We start from the raw sequence: 20,855 nt of genomic DNA, 5'->3' as shown, positions 1-20,855 counted from the left end.
ATGGCCATATATTAAGACAGATTAGGCTATGAAAAATTTTTAGTTCTATCAGTTTCTCTCATACTTAAAATCATTGAAGTCTTTTTTAAAATTTTTGAAATGCTGAATCACATTCTCAATGAAATAGGTTTCTTGAGCTGCTTTGGAATTGCCTCTAAGAAAAAGTTAATCTTTAATCTCTTGGTGCATAATCTGTGTCCCAAGTTAACTAAATTAGACAATTGATTTTGAGGTTCACCAAATTTCATTTCTACTTCTCACTACTACCCCAATATTCTACCCCTACTTCACTCTTATTTGAATTCCTTGCATTTTTCCTGGAATAAAACTGTACCTTAATTTTGAAGCCATTCTTGTGACTCTGATGTCTTCATTTAGTTCCTGCTATTGTTTCCACTACTTCCCAGCCTCCTATCCCCATTAAGAACCAAAGCTCTTTGAAGAGTCAGCTCCTGTACTTACACTCACTGATGAGATCTCAGGTACTGATGCCAAACAAGCTAGAATCTCAGTTAGTCATGGTCTTTAGAGAGCCCTCAGTTCCTGATACACAGATAATTCGCCACAAATGCCTCTAAACACCTCCACAGGGGCACCAAATGATCTACTTTATAGTTGCCCACATACTGATAATAATAATAATAATAAACACACTGTCTGATTTCTCCACAGACTGGGAGCTCCAAGGCTCCGCTCCTCCACTCATCAGAGCTGCCCATAGTACTGCAGTTGCGTTCTACCCTCCTAGCACCCTTACACTTCAAGCTAACAGCTCCAACAGTGAGGTTTCCATGACATAATCATCTCTCCAATAGGACTGGACTCAATCAGAACATACATTTCAAGGACCATAACTGCCTAGATGCCAACTAATGACAGTGTCTTAGTTAGCTTGGATTGGTATAACAAAATACTATAAACTGAGTGTCTCATAAACAACATAAATTTATTTTTCATAGTTCTAAAGGCTCGGAAAGTCTAAGATCAAGGCACTGGAAGATTTGGTGTCTGGTGAAGGCCTGCTTCCTGGTTCATAGACAGCTTGTTCTTGCTATGTTCTTACATGGCAGGAAGAGAGAGAAAAAGGTCTCTGGGGTCCCTTTTATAAAGGACATTAATATTAATAAGTGTTCCACCCTAATGACCTGAGTACCTCTCAAAGAGCCTACCTCTTAATACCATTACAATGGGGGTTAGGATTTCAACATATTAACTTTGCGATGGGGGCACAAACATTCAATCCACTGTATTCCACCTTAGCCCTCCAAAATTCATATCCTTCTTACATGCAATATACATTTATTCCATTCCAAGAGCCCCAAAGATCTTAACTCATTTCAGCATCAACTCTAGTCTAAAGTCCAAATTAGCATCTAAATATCATCTAAATTAGATAGGGGTGAAACTCAAGTTACAATTCATCCTAAGGCGAAATTCCTCTCCAGCTGTGCTGGTTATTTGCTTTCCAAATGCAATTGTGTGACAGGCATTGGGTAGACATTCCGATTTCCAAAGAGAAAAATAAGAAAGAAGAAAACAGAGTGACAGATCTCAAGCAAATCCAAAACCTAGCAAGCCAAGCTCCATGAAACCTTAAACCTCAAGAACAATCCTCTTTGGCTCAATGTTCTGCCTTCCAGACACACTGGGGTGGCAATGTCACCCACACAGTTTGGCTGGGTCCTGCTTGCCTGGCTCTTTGCAGCAGCCTCACCCATGCCTTAGTTCTCTGTCAGGGAAGGGGTCCATTTTAAGCAGGGATCCTAAATTACCACAGCCCCAAAAAAGGCTCAGATCCAGGGAGTTGCCTCTATCAAATGCCATTGGCTGAAAGATATTGTCAGCCTAACATGTTGCAGTTTCCAAGAAAGATGAGGTAAGAAGGAAAATAATCTCTCCAGGACACCTGGAAAGTCTGAAAATGATAAACACCATGACAATTATATTTTTGTATGGAGGTAAGTGCCTCAGTGCATACACCTTACATAAAACTTCATGTTTCCTTCAGAAATATAGTTTGGTGAGATGCTTTTTGAGAGTTATCCTTAGGTATCTTCTGACACCTAAAGCTCAAGTTTCCTTTTCTTTTTTTTATCATTCACATGAACTATGGTTCTGAGTGATATATTGATACTAGAAAACAAATAAGAAATTTTCTTCCCCACTATGCTTTATACATTCACTTTTGCATAATATTCTTTAGTAAAATTAGAAGGAGTCACTGAAGGACCCTAAAATATCATAGGGTCTGACAATAACAAAATCTAATTAACCCAATCTTCTTTTGCTTGAAGCACTGTGAATTTTAAAAAGCTGGACTATGTTTAAGCATTTTATGTACAAGATAATTTCCATTTGTTTTTACAGTGAGAAAAATTTGTCTTCTGTAATATGCTAAGTTACATGAATATTAACTCTATGAATGTTTTCTTTGGGGAATAATAGACTTTTCCCCACTTTAGAAGAGCCACTTTAAAAAGAAATTCTATAATATTATTTATAATTAAACTACGTAGCAAGTAATCATATCTCTGAGTTTATGATAATTTAGCATAGTTTGAGTTAAACTCTTCTATATTCCTTGAAGGCATGAGCCACATTTGATTTATTTATTCTTAAAAAATCTTCCTTGCTCCAAAACACCTATGGACAGTGCTTTAAACAATACTAAATTTTGATGAATAAATTAAAATAATGTATACACTTGAAATGACTTAAATTCAATATATTACATAACTTTGAGTTCATCATTTCACAATTTAGCTTATTTGTGATTGGTTCAAATTCCTTAATTTTTTTATATATTTGAATTTTTTCTAACTATAGCATCTTTTGCTGTGATAAATCTGATTACTTCAGATTCATATAAAGAACTAGATTGGCAACTTCATTATTATATGTTACAATTATTTATGGATGTATCACATCACATAAAAATTCAAGTTTAAGGCAATTGAGAAAACACACTATTAAAAAAGAACAAACTGGAATAGATGCACCAGAAAATGTTAAACTATTTTGGTAGATTTCAGTTTTGCTAAATTCTTAAATATGTTTGGCCTAACACATTTCCCTTTAATTCCCTTAATATACCCTGTGGATTTTCACAGAAATTTGAACCATATGTTTCTGATTAATTTATACTTAACTCATCAACATGTTTGGTAAGAATGATTTGAAGCACAATGCCTCCTGAACAGTTTTGTGGGCTCTTTTATTTTAGTTAGTAAACAATTGGAACCTGAACCCAGAAATCTTGGGGCTTCATTTAATACTCAAATTCCATAAAGAATGAGGGAGTTCTTAACTGGATCAGGCACACTTTGCCTTTGACAGTGCTTAGCTCCAAATCTTGCAGCTGGGAGGAATTATTCTGATAGTTCACTCTCTTTCTTGTCACTTTTATTTTAGAGGATATAAACCTTTGATGGTGCAAAACCTGTATGAGTCAGGACTAGCTGCCACCCATCAGTCCCAGTTGTAAATTAAGAAAATTAGGCAGTGCAATTCAGTAATCTCCCATGACCTACCTACTATAATTTGTTTATGTGTTTATGTAGAGAGAGAAAGAAAAGATGGAAATTTTTACCTGGCTCTCTCTGGGGTCTGAGTGAACAAGTATAAGGTTATCTGTTTAATGATTATTTCCACAAGCTAATTATTCCTTCACTTTCCAGTCTAACTCCAGCATCTTTGGTGAAGCATGGGATCAATCCATTCCCTTTCTCTACCAACTCAGGGAAACATACACTAAAGATCTGTGTCTGAGTGTTTCATGAAAGATATTTGGTCCCAGCATCATGAATGATGGCTAGTTGTGCTCTGTCATCTATCATCCGGTGGGGCTTTATTTTTCCCATTAAAATGTCTGACATCTCTTTTTTTTTTTTTTTTTGGAAATTAGCAACCATACCTTCTGTTCCTCCTCCTTCCTCACAGGCATTCCTCCAACAGCTGTCAGATCCCAGGTTCCTTGCGGTTTCTGTTTATAAAGACCCTTAACACTCTGTAAAACATTAGAGATAATCTGCTTATATTGATATCTACTTTTCCCTCCACCCACTCCCACTACCTCCTTCATTACCAAACTCCAAGCCTTCCCTGTTACTTCTAAGGACTCCTTTGGAAACAAGATCTTAGGTCTAAAGGCATTCCTTTCCTTCTGCTACCCTTTGAGAATTCAAAATAAAAATCCTCTGGCTTTGAGATATGTGTAATTTCTGTAGAAGAAACTTAAAAACAGAAGATTAGTGTACTGAAATAAGAATAATCCGAAGGAAATTCCTAAGGAGAAAAACAGCTCTCTTTCATCAGCTCTCCCAGGAATTAAAGAGAGATGAAACAGATATGTGTGGTATTTAGAGAAAAAAATGCACTTTTCAATACACAGCATAAAATCTACCTTCTGAGTTTCACAAATAAAGGTCTTAATCTTTTCTTTTATCAAACTAGAGTGGTATAACTTAACAACAACAACAAAACTACAGTGAAAAAAAATGTGCAGAAATGAGTCCTGAGCTAGTCATTTAATAAACATTCCTGGACCAAGGTGTTATGGAAATAAGGCACTAGGGATGGAAGTATGTTACCCCTTGCTTATAATCACTAAGGACTTTTTATTTCCCTGACATAAATGACATAAATCATTTTGCCCTATTAAGATAAAAGTCTGAGTGGCCTTGCTCCAAAGCAGGGAGATGAAAAAATTTCTACATCTTCTGTATACTATTTATTTTCAATTTCATCCTTTAAAAATTTATTTTCAAAATATATTTCATAATACGATTAATATACTAGTTAGCACATGTAAACATTTTACACATAAGTACAAAGATGTTGGAAGGACTGGCTCAAAATGTTTACTGTGTTTTACTAGTAGGGATGCATGATCATAAATATGTAATAGGTCCACTGACCTATTACAAAGAATAATGAATCAGTAATCCTGGATTTGAGACACTGCGACCTGTTACCACTCAGCTACTTGTCCTTACCCAGGTCACTTGGTTCTCTGAATTTCCATTTCAAGTTTTATAGTTAAATTAGATACTGCCTGAGGTCCCAATCAGGAAAAGTGCCAATCATCATTTTTACACATGATTGTTAAAATCAGCAATTTCACTTTCTTTTTGTTGTTGTTGTTGTTGCTGAGACAGAGTCTTATTCTGTTGCCCAGGCTGGAGTGCAGTGGTGTGATCTCAGCTCACTGCAACCTCCACTTCCCATGCTCAAGTGATTCTCCTACCTCAGCCTCCCGAGTAGCTGGGACTACAGGTGCACATCACCATACCAGGCTCATTTTTGTATTTTTAGTAGAGATGGGGTTTCACCATGTTGGCCAGGCTGGTCTCAAACTCCTGACCTCAGGTGATCTACCTGCATCAGCCTCCCAAAGTGCTGGGATTATAGGCATGAGCTACTGAGCCCAGCCAGTAATTTCACTTCCACAGTGACTTGCAAATGAACAGGTTGCAAAGGTAAATAAGACTTTCATCAAAGAGCTGAGGATTTAATAATGGTGGAAGAAGAAATTAAAAGGTTTATTCTATTTTAATTGTTACAATGAGGCTGCCAGAAACAGCACCATCCTACTGTACATGACTGTTGGATGTGACGCTTTCTCCTTCTCAGGATTTCCCTGGTGGTGGGTTTAGGAACGGAATCATTTATGCACACAGGGAAGGAAAATTCTTCATGGTCATACTTTGGGAGCAAATACTACTAACTCAATTGTTAAAGATGAAGTAAGAAAATAGTTGAGCTAATAGAGGGTCCGCTTTGATGGGTATTTCTAAGGCTTCCCTATTTACATTCTCACATTTCTAGTATAGAAAACTTTTTAGATCTTATGGTTTATTCTAGGTCCATTTTATTAAAATATTACGATTCATTTTCTTAAATCAAGATTCTCGAATGTGTCCCTTGTGAGTTTAGGGAGTCCATTCTTATGTTAACCCAACTGATCAAGTTTTGCCCTCTAATCACACTGCTTAGCTATAGAATATATGTAGTGCATTTCATTCATTTCCTTACAAAATTAAAAAATATGTGTGATGTATCTTCCTCACTATATTTTTGGTTTCTTGAAAACAAAGACAGTGTTTAATTCATTTTGGAGCCTCCAAAGCTCCAGGCATGATATTTCTTGCCCATCGCAGGTATTCAGAACAAGTATCAAATGAATGAATGAATGAGCAAGAGGAGAGCGGTACCTTACCAAAATCTAGAAAAGCTTTCTCAAAATGCGATCTGTGGACTATTTGCATCATTCACTCACTTGAGACCCTGTTTCAAATGCACTTTATTGGGCCCCGCTTCAAACATATCAAATCCTTCACATATTGATAAGCTCACCAAGAGATTCTGTGCATGTAAAGTTTGGAATCACCAATTAAGAGAATTATCAGTACTTTACCCCTTTTATTTCCAGTGAATGTCAGGGACATGAATGATGGTTTCTATGCAAACATTTCTTGAGACCTAAACTTTTCCTTTGCTTCTGAACTTTGTTCAGCATCCCATCTGTACCCCTAAGGCTGCATGTTTGTGGGAATTTAACAGCAGAGATTTTATTGTAGTGGTGGAGGATTAAGGGCTGTTTGGAAGTTGTGACTAATAACGGCTACAATGTATTGAGTACTTATGCTATATTCTGTTTTATAGATATATAAATATGTACTTTATATAATTTCACATTAATTCCTATTTATTAGGTAATGTTATTAGGTCCATAATAAGAATTATGATAAGAAAATTGGAGCAGGAAAAAAAGGAAAGTAACTTGCCTGTGATCACACAGTAAGTGGTAGAGCCATTCAAATCCTGGCAATGTGGTTCTAAAATCCACATGTTTAACCACTATGCAAAACTGCCTAACAAGAAAAGATAGTAAAGAAAAAACCTCTAGGGAGTTCAAGGGCGAAAGAAATCATGTGCTGCCACAAGAAGACTTCCAACTGAGAAACTAATGATGTGCTTCTGTAGCTGTGAGTTACTGTAAGCAACTGTAAAGATATGATTTCGTAGCATTTTCCCAAATAACAGTTGCTTAGTTGCTCTCACACCCTCTACACTCCAGTCACAATTGTACTTATTGGAGCAGGTGGCTCTGGTAAATCTTAGTATGAGCTGTCACTCAGGGAATCAGGGTTCTCAGTGTGGGGGAAGGAAAGTGTGAGAGTAATGGGAATGTTCTCAAAATAGAAACTTTGTTCTCAGTAGTCAGGGGCACAGGTAAATTAAGAAGGGAGCTAAGACCCAGAACTACCTGTGTTACTGAGATGGGACACACAATTCAAATGATCAAGCATGTATTAAATGCCTGCTATATGCCAGGTATAACGCTAATCTCCAGTGGGAGAATTTCCTCTGAATATGGAAGAGTATCTAGCAGGGCAAGAAGTAATGGAATAAGGCAAATTCCAGTCACTAGATCTGGTGAACAAACACAGAAAGGGTCACAAAGTAGGTCATTCTTCTGAGAGATCACCTTCAAACACTGATTAAAGTCTCATGGTACACCTAAAACCAAGTATTCTCTTTCCCTCAACAAGGTAGGATTTTTTTTCAAAGTAAATCCTAAAAATAAAAGTGAAAAAAGGCAAAGATCTTTGAAAAAATATGCAACAAAAAGTACTTTTAAGCATGAATATTTCAGTACAACTCAGCATGCATTTAAAATGAAAGGTGAATTATTCGCTATCAAGAAACTTCAAAGCTCTTCAATTGAATTTGCTTGGCAGCAAAATCATATGATGGGTGGTCTGTTCAGGCACTTGTCCAAGTCCAATCACATTACATTTTCATAGTATCAACATTTAAAAGCCCCATCCTTGTTGCATCAACAGCAATGCATGGGAACCTCTCCCAAACACGTGGCAACCAGCACATTATACAAATATGTTTGCTCCACAAGCCAGACTGCCGTTTTCCAGAAAATACAAACTCAGCAAATGAATGAAGGATTTGCATGTTAACAACTCAGAGCTCTACCATTTGAAATATATCACATGGACCTGAGAGTGAGGATTCATCTCATTAACAGTCAGTTGACTTTGCAAAAGCATGGACATCATTTTCCAGCTCAAATGTCAGAGAAGAAGCTAAAATGCAAGTTTTCTGACTTTGAAATCAGTTCATTTTCCATTTCATAGGATGCTTCTCGGTTCAATTTTCCATATCACTGAGCCTAGGTTAGAGTTACTGTATATTCACCAACTTTTTTCCCTCTCTCCTAATATATAAGGAGTAGCTTATGGGGCTGACAACATAGATTTCAGTCCACAACTGTTACTAACTCAATGTACCTAAGCAAGTCACTTGACTTCTCTGAAATACAGTTTTTTTAGCCTTTAACTGTATTGATTAAATTGAATGGGTTTTAAAAGGATTGTATAAAAATGATTGCAAATTGTAAGCACTATGCAAATATGTTAGTATTGATAATAATAATCACCTTCCTGAGGTAAAGGAAGATATACATGCTCTTGTTCCTCATATAGAGCAGTAATAATAATTGAATATTGTTGAACACTTGCTATGTATCAGGCACCGTTCTAAATGTTGTACTTCTATAAACTGATTTAATCTTTACCACAAGCCTATGAAGTAGTTATTATTATCATTCCCAATCTACATATGAAACATCTGAGGTTCAGAGAGGCAAATAGAACAACTGAGATTCCAACCCCAGAGCCCCACTTCATGGCCACTACTGCATAAGGCATATGATATAATGAATGGCCATTGGACCAGTAATCAGCCAACCTTTAATCTGTTTCTGGTTCAGGGACCTCCTAGCCATAGCCTAGAACCAAGCAGATGCTAAGGAAACACTGGACTCATTGATGAGCCACATGTTCTTTCACCAATCTCTGAGTCCCAGTTCACCTTTCCACCTTGCTTATACATGTGACACTCCATGAGAAAACACGTACTTCACAAGTGTTAGGTGCTATTAGCATATTTGTTAAGAAAAACAGTGACACTTGAATGAGTGGCTAAACTGGTGTGCTTCCAAGGTCTACATTCATTTTACCCCTTTTTTGGTCTAGTCTAGTATGTGGTGAATTCAGTTTAGGTATCAGGGTAGAACTTGCTGACTGTATTTCCACATATAGAAATGTCAGGGGATCTTGGAAGACATATGCAAGGCCAAGGATCTTGCTGCAGGTCCATCTGGTGAATCCTCTATGGAACATGCAAGGCCTGAGGGACGGCTCTATTGCCAGACCACTTCCTATGTTATATCCTGAAGCCTCCACATTTTTGGCCACTCACCCTTGCAGGCCCTCCCCTCTACAGCTGTTCTGGCTGATAACTTTCAAAACATAAAATCATACAAGCCTAACACATGATTACTACTACTTTTAATGGGTTGAGCATTGTCCTCCCAAAATTCATGTTTACCCAGAACTTCAGAAAGTTACTTTATTTGGAAATAGGGTGTTTTCATATGTGATTAGTTAAGGATTTCAGGTGTAAATCACCCTGGATTTAGGGTGGGCACTAAATCCAATGCCTGGTGTTCTTATGAAGAAAGGAGAGAGAGATTTGGGCACAGAGACACAGATGCAGAAGAACCGGAGATACAGAGAACACCGTGCAAAGCTAGAGGTAGAGACTGGAGTGATATTACTACAGACCAAAGAACACAAGGGATTGCCAGGAGCCACCAGAAGCTGGAAGAAGCAAGGAAGAATTTTTCCCTGGAACCTTAGGAGGGAGGATGGCCCTGCTGACATTTTGCTTTCAGACTTCCAGCCTCCAGAACTGTGAGAGAATAATTTTTTCTCTTTTTAAGCCACCCGAGTTTTGGTGATTTGATACAGCCCTAGAAAACAAATCGACTATTACTACTCCACTACTATTACTCTTTATTCTAGAAATAATTAGAAAAGGTATTTCAATGACTCTCCGAATCCCTGAAGAATCAGAGATTCAAAATATAAAACTAAAGTAAAAATTCTGAAAATCACACTCTACCTGGGGAAAATTATGAATCTTACTCCACACGAGGAAAACACAAGCCAATACTGGCAACATTTATTCTCACTTTTGATGGTCCAATAATTAGGGCAAAACTTACTTACAGCAAGAGGCTTTTTTCCCTTGCGTAGCATACTTCCACGTAATTATAAAACCGCATGCTCTTAAAAGACACGTTCTAGTTCTATAAAAATAAAGTTAAAGGAAATATTTTAGAAAAAAATTAATTCCAAAAATATAATAAAATGCTGTCATTTTTCTGCTATGAAACAACCAATTCAAGAAATATTTTCATTACTCTTAGTTACTACAGATCTATCTAGCCCAATTTTAAATCTATTACACAGTAAAGTTCATTTACAATATTCATTAATCTACTTTTTTCCACAACTTAAGTAACTAGGAACCATCAAAGATTATTTTTAAAAAAATATTTGAACTAGGCCCACTTACACACTTTCAAATATTTTGTCCAAGATTATTACCCAAATGCAACATAGAGGAGACCCCAAATTTTAACTTATTAGGGGAAAAAAAGCCTGTAAAAATTTTATGCTTTGCAATCAAAGGTAGTGCTCCCAGCATGGTGCCTGCTACCCATATGCAGCTGTGACTGAAAAAAAATCAAGGTGTGATTAAATAGTCTTTTTCATATTATCCTCCATTAAAAAAGTTTTTTAACTGGAACACGGACATCATTAACAGAGTCTGTTCACCAGAAGTATTTTCTCCAAATTACCAAATGAGGCACCCAACTTCTGATTTCTTCACACCAGGTTGATATCTGCTACTGACAATCTCTCAGCAGTGTACTGCTCTGTCACACATCAGTTTTAATAAAATAAAACAACATGATGATAACTCTGTTTATGAGCTTTTGACATCCTGTGGATTCATAAGAAATTAATTTTTTCATGGCACAAACAAGAAGCATCGGAGCAGATCTTCTGATTCCCCGGCTCCCTCTCTCCACCCCCACCCTCTCCTAATTTCCCCACATCTCTTAATAGAAAGATAGTTTTCTGGTGTCTCAGCCCGGAAACGTTAGAACCACTTTAACTCTTTCTTCTGTATCTCCCCTGTATACAATTTGTCATGAAACCCTGTCATCTCTTAGCTGGGGCTGTCTAGATTCATGCCACTGTTCCCAAGCTCAGACCCCTCCATCTCCTGTATTCTGAGCCTCTTGATGACACCCTGAAGGTATAGACTCCTCTTCTCTGAAATCACCTCCACAGTCTCCATCCAGGTAAATGTGTCAAAAACATCACTTTCTTCACGGCATCCCGCTGCTTAACATTTCGTTATGGTTTCCAATTGTCCACTAGACAAAAGCTCTCATCCAGCAATAGGTTTTCAAACCCTTCTGTAATTAGCTCAGTCTATCAGTTTAAAAAAGAAATATAGATATCTTTCTCTTTTAAATTTCAGCACACAGCTACTGTTCCAGACAGATCACTGCTTCCTTTCTAGCTGGACCTCCCCTTTCTCCGGGCCTCATGAGCGCTATTCAAGCCTGTCCCCATTTCTTTGACTTTGGACACAGAATATCCTTGCTATTCCCCACCCTTAAAACCCTAACAGTCTGGGGCATTCTCACACTACCATACTCTGCATCATAATATCTTACCTCTGAAATAATTAACTTTCAATGTTTTAATATGTCATTTCTTGTCCTTTCATCTCTCTTATTCCTTCATTCCCACTAAATTGGCTCAGAGACCCCATTGAAGATCTACACACTTTATTACCTCATCATTTTTCCTGTCTGTTTGCCCTTTCTGGCTTTAATTCTCTTACTATTTAAACCATACACTACTACATCCTCGCCAGTCTCATTAATACCTCCACCCCACCTTGACTTCCTGCCTTGCTATTTCCAAAAACAGATCAATACGTTGTTTATTTCTTTTTTTTTCCCAGAAGCTATTGGTACAAATTTGATGACAATGTTGATTAGCTCCTTTAAATGTTCTGTTTGTATTTACAGTGAATTAGCAATTATTCCCTATTCTTACTCAGTTCTCTTTTCCTTTAAACCTCTACGCTTTTAAGCTTCTAATCTGTTTTCTATTTCTTTTATTCTCACCAAATGGCCATTGCAGGGTGTAATCTATTCTCACATTCAGATTTACCTCTATTTCTTGACCCATTCTTCCCTTTCTAGTGTTAGAGGCAGCACAGCCCTGCTCTTCCAGGTTCTGGCTCCCTTCCCCTTTCATCTTTGAGTTCCTGCACAGGATTGTTCTGTTTATTCTTCTCCTTTGCCTTCTTTTGTCAGTTTATAATAAGTTAGCATCATCCACATATTTTAAAATACCTTTTTTTCCAGCCCTGTCTGTTCCTTGGCTTTACAAGTTAACTATTTAAAGGAATAGACTACACTCGCTGTGTACACTTTCTCATTCCAGATTCCCAACTCGAGTCACTGCAATCTGACCGTGAGTCCCACATTTCTACTGAACTTGCTCTCAGAAACTTTTCTGGTCACCTCTTCCTTACCTGCTAAATCCTATGGATTCATTTCATCCTTCTATAGCACCCCACAGTTGTTTACCTACATCTCAAAACAACTGTCTCCATTGCTTTCATGACATTCCACTATATTTCCTTCTACTTTCATGGTTCCTCCTGAGAGGTTTTCACTAATTTGTCTTCTTTGATCTAGCTTTTAAATGTGGGTTAAAAAAAAAATGATTTCTAAGTTATCTTTTCTTCTCCTACAAATTTTCTCCCCAAATGATTTTTCAATTCCTGTAGTTTTCTCTGATTCCTATATGCTAATGACTCTCAAAATTTATTTCTATCCCCAAACTGAGCTTTAGACCAAAATTCCCAGCTGTCACCAAATTCCCATTAACACCTCAAACCCACCGAAAGTTAAACTAATTATCTTCATTCTACACTTGCTTCTTCGTCTGTATTCTTTATACTTGTTAATATCTTCAGCAGAACACTTTAAAATAGCCATTTTAGATTATTTCCTATACCTCATCCCCAAGTCAAATGGATAACAAAGTCCTAAACCATTCAACCTTTCCAATCTGCCTTCTCTCCCATCCTTCTCAGTCTATTGAAGGGCTGGGTGTGGTGGCTCACGCTTGTCATCCCAGCACTTTGGGAGGCTGAGGCGGGTGGATCACCCGAGGTCGGGAGTTTGAGATTAGCCTGGCCAACATGGTGAGACCCCCATCTCTAATAAAAATACAAAAATTATCTGAGTGTGGTGGCACCTGCCTGTAGTCCCAGCTACTCAGGAGGCTAAGGCAAGAGAATCGCTTGAACCTGGGGGGTGGAGGTTGCAGTGAGACATTGCACTCCAGCCTAGGCAAAAAAGCAAGACTCCGTCTCAAAAGAAAAAAAAAAAAGAAAGAAAAAGAAAAAGATTACTAATGAGTGTCTTCTTATAGCCTCTCATTCACTCTTATTGTTATTTCTATGTGCCACAGCTAGCCTGTTACGTATATGAACATGTCACTCCTATGTTAAAAAAAAAAATAGAAAAAAGGCCTCTGATCTGAGATGAGTTTCTAAATGTTAGCCTGTCTTTTGTGTCTTCCTAAGTAAAAGTGTGGGCTACATATTAACGCTGGTCAAGAAGTCCAATGTATAACTTTTGCCCATGTGGATTTTATTTGAGTGATGGTACCTATTTTCTTCTGTTGTTCAAACTACTGGGTGCTGTCTGTGAAACCACTTTATCCTCTTTCCAGATGCAGTTCTTTGTACTCAAAATGAGTCTTTCTCTGTAAATGGCTATATACCAGCCTCATTTTCCAGCTGCTGCTCTTTCCTTGTATCTCACAACCATGGCAAAAAGATAGAATTTGGGCATCAGTGAGTTCTCTTTAAGATGTCTCACTTATTTCTAAAGAATAATCCTTACACTTGGCATAAAAATTAGTGTTGCTACTTTTTAAAATGCCTGCTGAAATGTCCAATGACCTGGTCTTCTATCTGGAATAAGATTATGATTACAGAGATTAAAAAAGCTCATTGAATTGAAGACAGCCCTGGAATTTCAAGATTATTTTAGAAGACATGCAATTGCTACTTTGCATTTTACATGTGCAAACAAAGCCATCAAGCCAATTAAGGCTGCTTTCAGTTCATTCTGATAGTACAGGAAGGTATTTATGTACTGTCAGTGCCAGCCTGGGCAGCGTGCAAGTCTTGACTCGTAGATCTCCCCTCCCGCCCTGGCTGGAAAGATATCTGTGCATCTCTTTCAAGCTTGTTTAGGGTGTGTAAAGGCTCTTTCTTCGTCCACTCTACTTTCAATATAAAGTATTACTTAGAAGAAAGCTAAAAACCTGATTTTGTGTTGATAGTTAAGCCTTTCACACAACATAAATATAAGGAGTTTGATCAAGTTTACTTGTACTGTCTCACTCAAGACGTAGTTTTTAAAATGTTTTTAAAAATCTCCGCCTTGTTTGTCACATGTTAGAGTGTGTGTGAGAGCAGCAAAGAAGAAGCCAAGGATTAAGTTTGTCTTAAAACTTTTAGCTTGTAGTCAATCATTTCACTTTAATGTGCTACATCATGCTACAATAATTGTTTTAACCCATTTTCTGGTGACCATACCAAACCTTCAGTGAAATCAATTTAATTTTGTCGTTTTGAAATTGCTCTCCAGAAAACAAGAGATATAAAGTTTTAAAGCAATTATACAAATAATTATGTCAAAATCCAACTGCTTAAGTGGAGTTTGAGCTTGTATTTTTCTCTAATGGCTCACATATTTGAATATATTTTTCATGCAAGACACTCAGCTGTACATTTTGCAGGATAAAAAAGTGCTTCGATTAAATGGGTCAATCAATTAATTAATAATTAATAACTTCCTACTTCACTCTTCTTCTAAATACAGAGCTATTAATATTACTTTAGGGGAGCCAAACACAATATACTGATAATTATTCCCATAGCCATTATTTCGTATTATAGAGGTTTTGTAATACAACATCACAAAATTACAATGTCCTTTTTAAAAATCCCTTCCCCCACTCAAAAGAAAGCTATAAATTTAAGCCAATATAAACTTTTCAGAATTCTCTCTCTCAATTTCACACCAGGGCGTGGTGCTACACAGCTGGGGAGCTGAGCTAATAAGTGCTGAAAAATGAAAAATGCTGCTTTATGGCATCACATTAACTGGCAAAAAGAATACTTTTACCTCCACCCATTTTTGACAAACAAATGCCAGAATGTAGACGCTGTAACAATGAGACTTTATGATAGTTGGCCCATGGGGCAAACAGATTTGTCTTGTGGGATTTTCTTTTTGTTGAATACTACATGTAATAAGAAGTGGCACAACATTTGTAAAATCTAATCACTTCTGGTTCCTTTTTGAACCTCAAAGGGGTTATTTCTAGAAAAGCTGTTGGAAACACTACATAATGATCTATTTATGCAGTAGTGAAACAGGATTATCCCTTTTACAAGGAGATAGCTTTCCCTAACAATGTAAATACTGTAATATGAGTGTACAACTTCAGGATTTTGAGGAACATCATGTCCAACAAATATTTATTGAATAACTACAATAGAGTTCAAGGAATGATGCTAAGAGTTCTTGTGAAATTTACACGACATAATATAGTCAGGGCCCAGCTGTTTTTCTTGGGCTGGTTTGTTTCCCAGCTGATGGTCATTCATCCACTCATTCACCCTCTCACTCAATCACTCGCTAGTCACTCATTCAACATTCAATCAGTACATGTCTATTGCGAGTTTACTATATCCAAGTCACACAGGCCTAATAAATCACAGAGAACGTGCTATTTTAGCAAAAGATCCCAAATCAATTGTGGAAAAAAAAAAAAAAACAACTCTTTACACAGGGGCTTGAAATAAATGAGCTGCAGCCAGAACAAGGTAGGCAAGAAAAGAGAGGCACGAGGGTGCATTGGTAGGGTACATTCCTTTCCCGTAGGGAAATACTAAACTTCGGTCAAACGAGAGGACACAGAGTAGCTCTAAGTCCTACCTGAAGGCTCCTAGGTGCTGTTGACTCAAGTGGCTGGGAATTTCTGATTAGAGTATTTAGAGAACTGCGATTGTCTGTTCTATAGATGCCTTCCTTGAATTTACATAGCTAGAAATATAGTCTCTCCTCTGAACTTGTAAAAAAAATTGCTATGGCCTTATTACAGCAGTTATTGTTAGTTACCTTATATTATAGGTGTACATCTCATATCTCCTTACTAAATGTAAACTCCTTAAAGGTAGAACTAAAATCTGATTTATCTCTCATTTTGCACAGTACATTACAATTATGAACATTCTATACTATTTTGTTGGATAAAGTTTTCAATGAATTCAACCAATATATGATCAAAGTACTCATAGCATCTGAATAACACATTGTAGTAATAAATAATGACAAAAAATATAAATATTAGTTTAGAAGCCCAAAAAGCATAACTAACATTTAAGAGAAGTACAATTTTGGTAGTCTAAATCATGTGCAGATTAGTAAATAATGGAACCAAATAAGGAAATTCTGGTTGCACCGTTTAAAATTTGGAATTAAATGAAGAAGCCACTGAAAAGTGACCTTTTTCAAATTCCCAAAAAGTATGTGAGTGTATTGAGTGTATTTTAAAGGCCACAATAAAAGAATGCAGTTACATAAGCTGTGTGATATTACCATTTTTATGTTCCATAATTCAATAAAATGTACCACTGGAGTATTTTCCCTCACAAACAAACGCAAATTCTGCAAATAGCAGATGATTTCCAGGAACAAATTCATTCCCATTATTGTTACTGTTCTTTTGTGTGTGTGTCTGTGTGTATGATGGAGTTTCGCTCTTGTTGCCCAGGCTGGAGTGCAATGACACAACCTCGGCTCACTGCAACTTCCACCTCCTGGGTTCAAGCGGTTCTCCTGCCTCAGCCTCCCAAGTAGCTAGGATTAGAGGCCACCGCCACCATGTTCAGCTAATTTTTTTTTTTTGTATTTTTGATAGAGATGGGGTTTTACCATGTTGGCCAGGCTGGTCTTGAACCCCTGACCTCAGGTGATCCACCTGCCTCGCCTCCCAAAGTGCTGGGTTTACAGGCATGAGCCACCGCGCCCAGCCTGTTACTACACTTAGTGTTACCAATGTTAAATATCATGGAAATGGAAAAACCACCATTTTGGTTAGTTGCGGTAGTTTCTAACAAGTTTTTCAAGAGTGCAGACTTATCAATTACCTTCTGTAACAGTGCTCAAGGTAGCAAGCAATCTATCAGTGCTACTAACATTTTAATAAACTTGATCAAGTTTGATGAAAAGTTTCTATTACTGATCCTCAGGTAATTATCCATCCTGAGATAATAGATACTAAATTTTTGGTATCTAGTTGAACTTTGAGGATGACTAACACTGTGAAGATAAGCTTGCCTCATTTCCACATAATCTGGGAAACTAACTGATTCCTGATTTTACTCTGGAAGGGAAGATTATTAAAAACTTTTTAAGACTCTCCTGCTCACATTGGCAAGTGGTGAATACTGCACAATTTTGCATTAGAATGAGACATCTGGGTATGTGAGTTATTGCTGATTTTGTATCCCTTACGACGAGATTTTAATCCACTTGAATTCAAATTATGTTGATCACAATACAACTTCACTGGTCTAGGCACAAAACACCCTAAAGGCTTTAATGAGTTTAAGTGGATGAACTGCAAACAGCAAGATCCTGACAAACTCTTACAGATGCAGTAAGTACTTCTTCAAACAACGTGGGAGGCTGGCAAGAAACATCAGCAGAACAGCTAGGAACATAGTAATGTGGAACGTGGTGATGTCTTTTGAGAAAAGGATTTAGCCAATCACTGGTCAATAAAGACAATAATTAAAAACACAGCTTCTGAGAACAAGAACCATAGCAAATTAAAGTTCTGCCTTCAAAGAGCTTCATTTTAAGTTACAGATCCCAAAACAATTGCCATAATTAGCATAAGCTTTGTATGTAAAGAAAAACCTTTACTTTTTTTCTAACTTGTGACGTAGGCCACTATTTAAACAACAAAAAAAAAACCTGATTCTCTACAAGATTTATGTCTTTTTTTTTTGAGCTCATATGTACCTTTTAAATGCCATAGAATCTACAGGAATAGCCATAGAGACAAAATGAAAATGTCATTATTAAACTAGATTTAAACAAATTGCTAGAGAAGCTTCTTAGATTGATACTATTGAAAATGCCTTGGAGATCTGTGGAACACAGTTAAATGATTGCTATTCAGTATAAAGAGTATGGCTGAACTTTTTATATTACACTCTGTATTTTTTTCCATACTCAGAAATGAATAAGTCTGGTTAATAATGTTATGAGAGAAACTTGGTGCTTTACACAAAGCACAAATTGTAGAAAAAAATGCATGCACCTTGTGTTTATGGCCAGGGCCATGGGTCAAAATGAAAATCATGTCCTGTTTGAACTGAAATAATCAAGAAATTTCATTTGCAGTGCATTTTTACGTTTTCTGGAAGTTTGTTTTAAGACAAAGAACATATTTATTGACAGTTCAATCTTTTTACTGGCGTAATGGATGACGTAAAGACAATGATGGGATTTGAGTCCTTGTGTGTCAAAAGAGACATAAAATTCGCCTTCTTTACTTCCATTCTGGTATGTTTCCTCTGAATAAGCAACAAATCCGTGGTAATTATTACCTTGAGTGACTTCCAGATGTTAACCATGCCATGTGACTGAACTCAACTATTCTCTAACAAGCATGGCAAGAGAGGGAAATTGTTAGTATATATGATGATTTCAATAACCATGAAAAATACCTTTTTTGTCTATCACATCCATCTGCATGATGTAAAAACCCTACATAAATAGGATACTTTTTTGAGAAGAAGAGGAAGACTTAAATCTGTATAACATAGGAGAACTTCCCCTTTAAAAAAAAAGAATAGCTAAATTAATGAAAGCTGAATGTAATTTATTATCTAATCCTTTAATTGTTTTTAGATTTTAAATTATATGCCTACGCTCTATAGAAAGGGAGATAAATTATTATGGTTTATGTTAATTTATGACAAGTCCTTTCGATGTTTTCCATTTTCTAGGTAAAAATATGCTGTTAAATTGTTTTCAGCCAAACATTGATGCACTTTACATTTTCTATTAAGAAAAATAAATAATTCACACTTTTGCAAGGGAAGGTATGCACTTTTTCTGGCTTTCTTGAAATTATACTATTACTAGCAGCAAGTGCCAGCAGACTTCATGGGTGGTATTTCTTACTGAAAAGCAAGACATGAATTAATATTTTTATTACAGTCAACTCACTTGTCTTCATAAATAAAATATTATTAATGTTTTTCCATTTTGATTTTAATGCTAGCAAGAAGAATACACAAATTGTTAGAAAAAAGAAATAAAATACCTGGATAAATAGTTTTTCAAAGACTGTCATTGGTACATATTAAAGCAACAGTTGAGATTGTCAGTTAAGGTTCCAAACACTGATGTGTACTGTGTTTTTTTAAATCTAAATTATTGAGTAAATTGCTTGTCTTTTATATTTTTCCTATTGAAACAGATGTGGTTAATATAATCTGTGAATGTCCTTTGTGTATTATGCATTCTATAATGACCATGTGAGCATAAATTAATAAGTAATATGAGAAAAAAATAAGCAAAAATTCTTTCTACAAACACACACACACACACACACACACACACACACACCTACCTGCATCCTATTTTTAAGTGAGAGAATGATGAAGGACTTAGCGCAGAGCCAACACTAAAGGGAAGCTCTTTATTTTTGTTGACATTATTGTTTCTCAGGCCCACAATGTTGGTATAAAGAGAGAAAGGCAGAAAAGTAAACAGTCAAATGTGCAAATGGCTATGTTCGTGGTAGCTGAGCTTGCTAAAAGCCAGTAGAAGAGGACTGATCAGAGGAAGAAACAGCAGACCTGAGTTTTGAAGAATGAGTAGGCAGTTGAAGAAGTAAATAGAGGAGGGCTACAAGCCTGGCTGAGATTAGAATGGGCAAAGCTGAAGGGACAGGAGATGGCACAGCAGATTTTTAACACTCTGGGTGTTCAACATGGTAAAAAGAGTAGAATATAAGACCGGATGTCTCCAGATATAAAACTGGGAACATAAGTAGAGGTGTGTTCCTAAAGAGCTTTAGGAAAACTGGTATCAATCCTTCTAATAGATGCACTGTAAAAGCATCTTTTTAAAAAGACAACTCTGTGAAGAATGCTTTTATAGACATTGAGGAATGAAAATGAAAAAAAAATCCAGTTTGTCTGCAAGAAGGTCACAGAAACAGACACTCATTGAGATATAAGTTATACGTACTCTATCTTGTAAATTTAGACTTTGGGATATAAATTATACTTTCTTAAAATCAGGCATTCCTATCAAAATGACATTATTTGCTTTTATTTCCATGCTTAGTTTTGCATAATTAACCTAAAGCATAGTATTTTCTAAATAGGATTACTACACCTTACGGGTGTACAAGATAGTTGTTTGGGCATGTGGAAAGAAAATATTAGAATTTGTTTATATTTTACTTTTCTTCCATGTTTTACATTTCTACTTTTTTCTATGTTCAGTATGCACATAATGCATTACTACAATAGTGCATTCATATAATTTATAAATAAAAAATACACATTTATAAGAGATGTTCTAAAAACTTTTTACTGATAGGTATATATAATAGACAAATTTCTGAGACAACCACCATAAAAGTTAATTATTTTTACTATACCAACTAAACTGGACAGTTGTAGCTTGCACCAGGTAAATAGTACTGCTTTGATTTAGTTGAGGACATAAAGCACAGGACCTCTCATAAGCTTTGCCTTGTTGGGAATTGGAACGGACC

General features: G+C 36.5%; 1 long non-coding RNA gene across 1 annotated transcript in view; it reads right to left on the bottom strand.

The window, feature by feature from the left end:
- LOC103785341 (uncharacterized) overlaps positions 1-20,855 on the bottom strand; it is a 126,898-nt gene that overhangs the window by 99,107 nt on the left and 6,936 nt on the right. Inside the window, exons 2-3 of the long non-coding RNA XR_008624382.2 lie at positions 10,092-10,171; positions 3,914-4,006 (exon numbers count right to left, since the gene is read on the bottom strand). This is a non-coding gene — a long non-coding RNA (uncharacterized LOC103785341). The remainder of the gene's footprint in view (positions 1-3,913; positions 4,007-10,091; positions 10,172-20,855) is intronic.

The sequence above is a fragment of the Pan paniscus genome, chromosome 1, assembly GCF_029289425.2.
Source record: "Pan paniscus chromosome 1, NHGRI_mPanPan1-v2.0_pri, whole genome shotgun sequence".
Taxonomy (NCBI): domain Eukaryota; kingdom Metazoa; phylum Chordata; class Mammalia; order Primates; family Hominidae; genus Pan; species Pan paniscus.
This window is presented reverse-complemented; position numbering and strand designations above follow the sequence as displayed.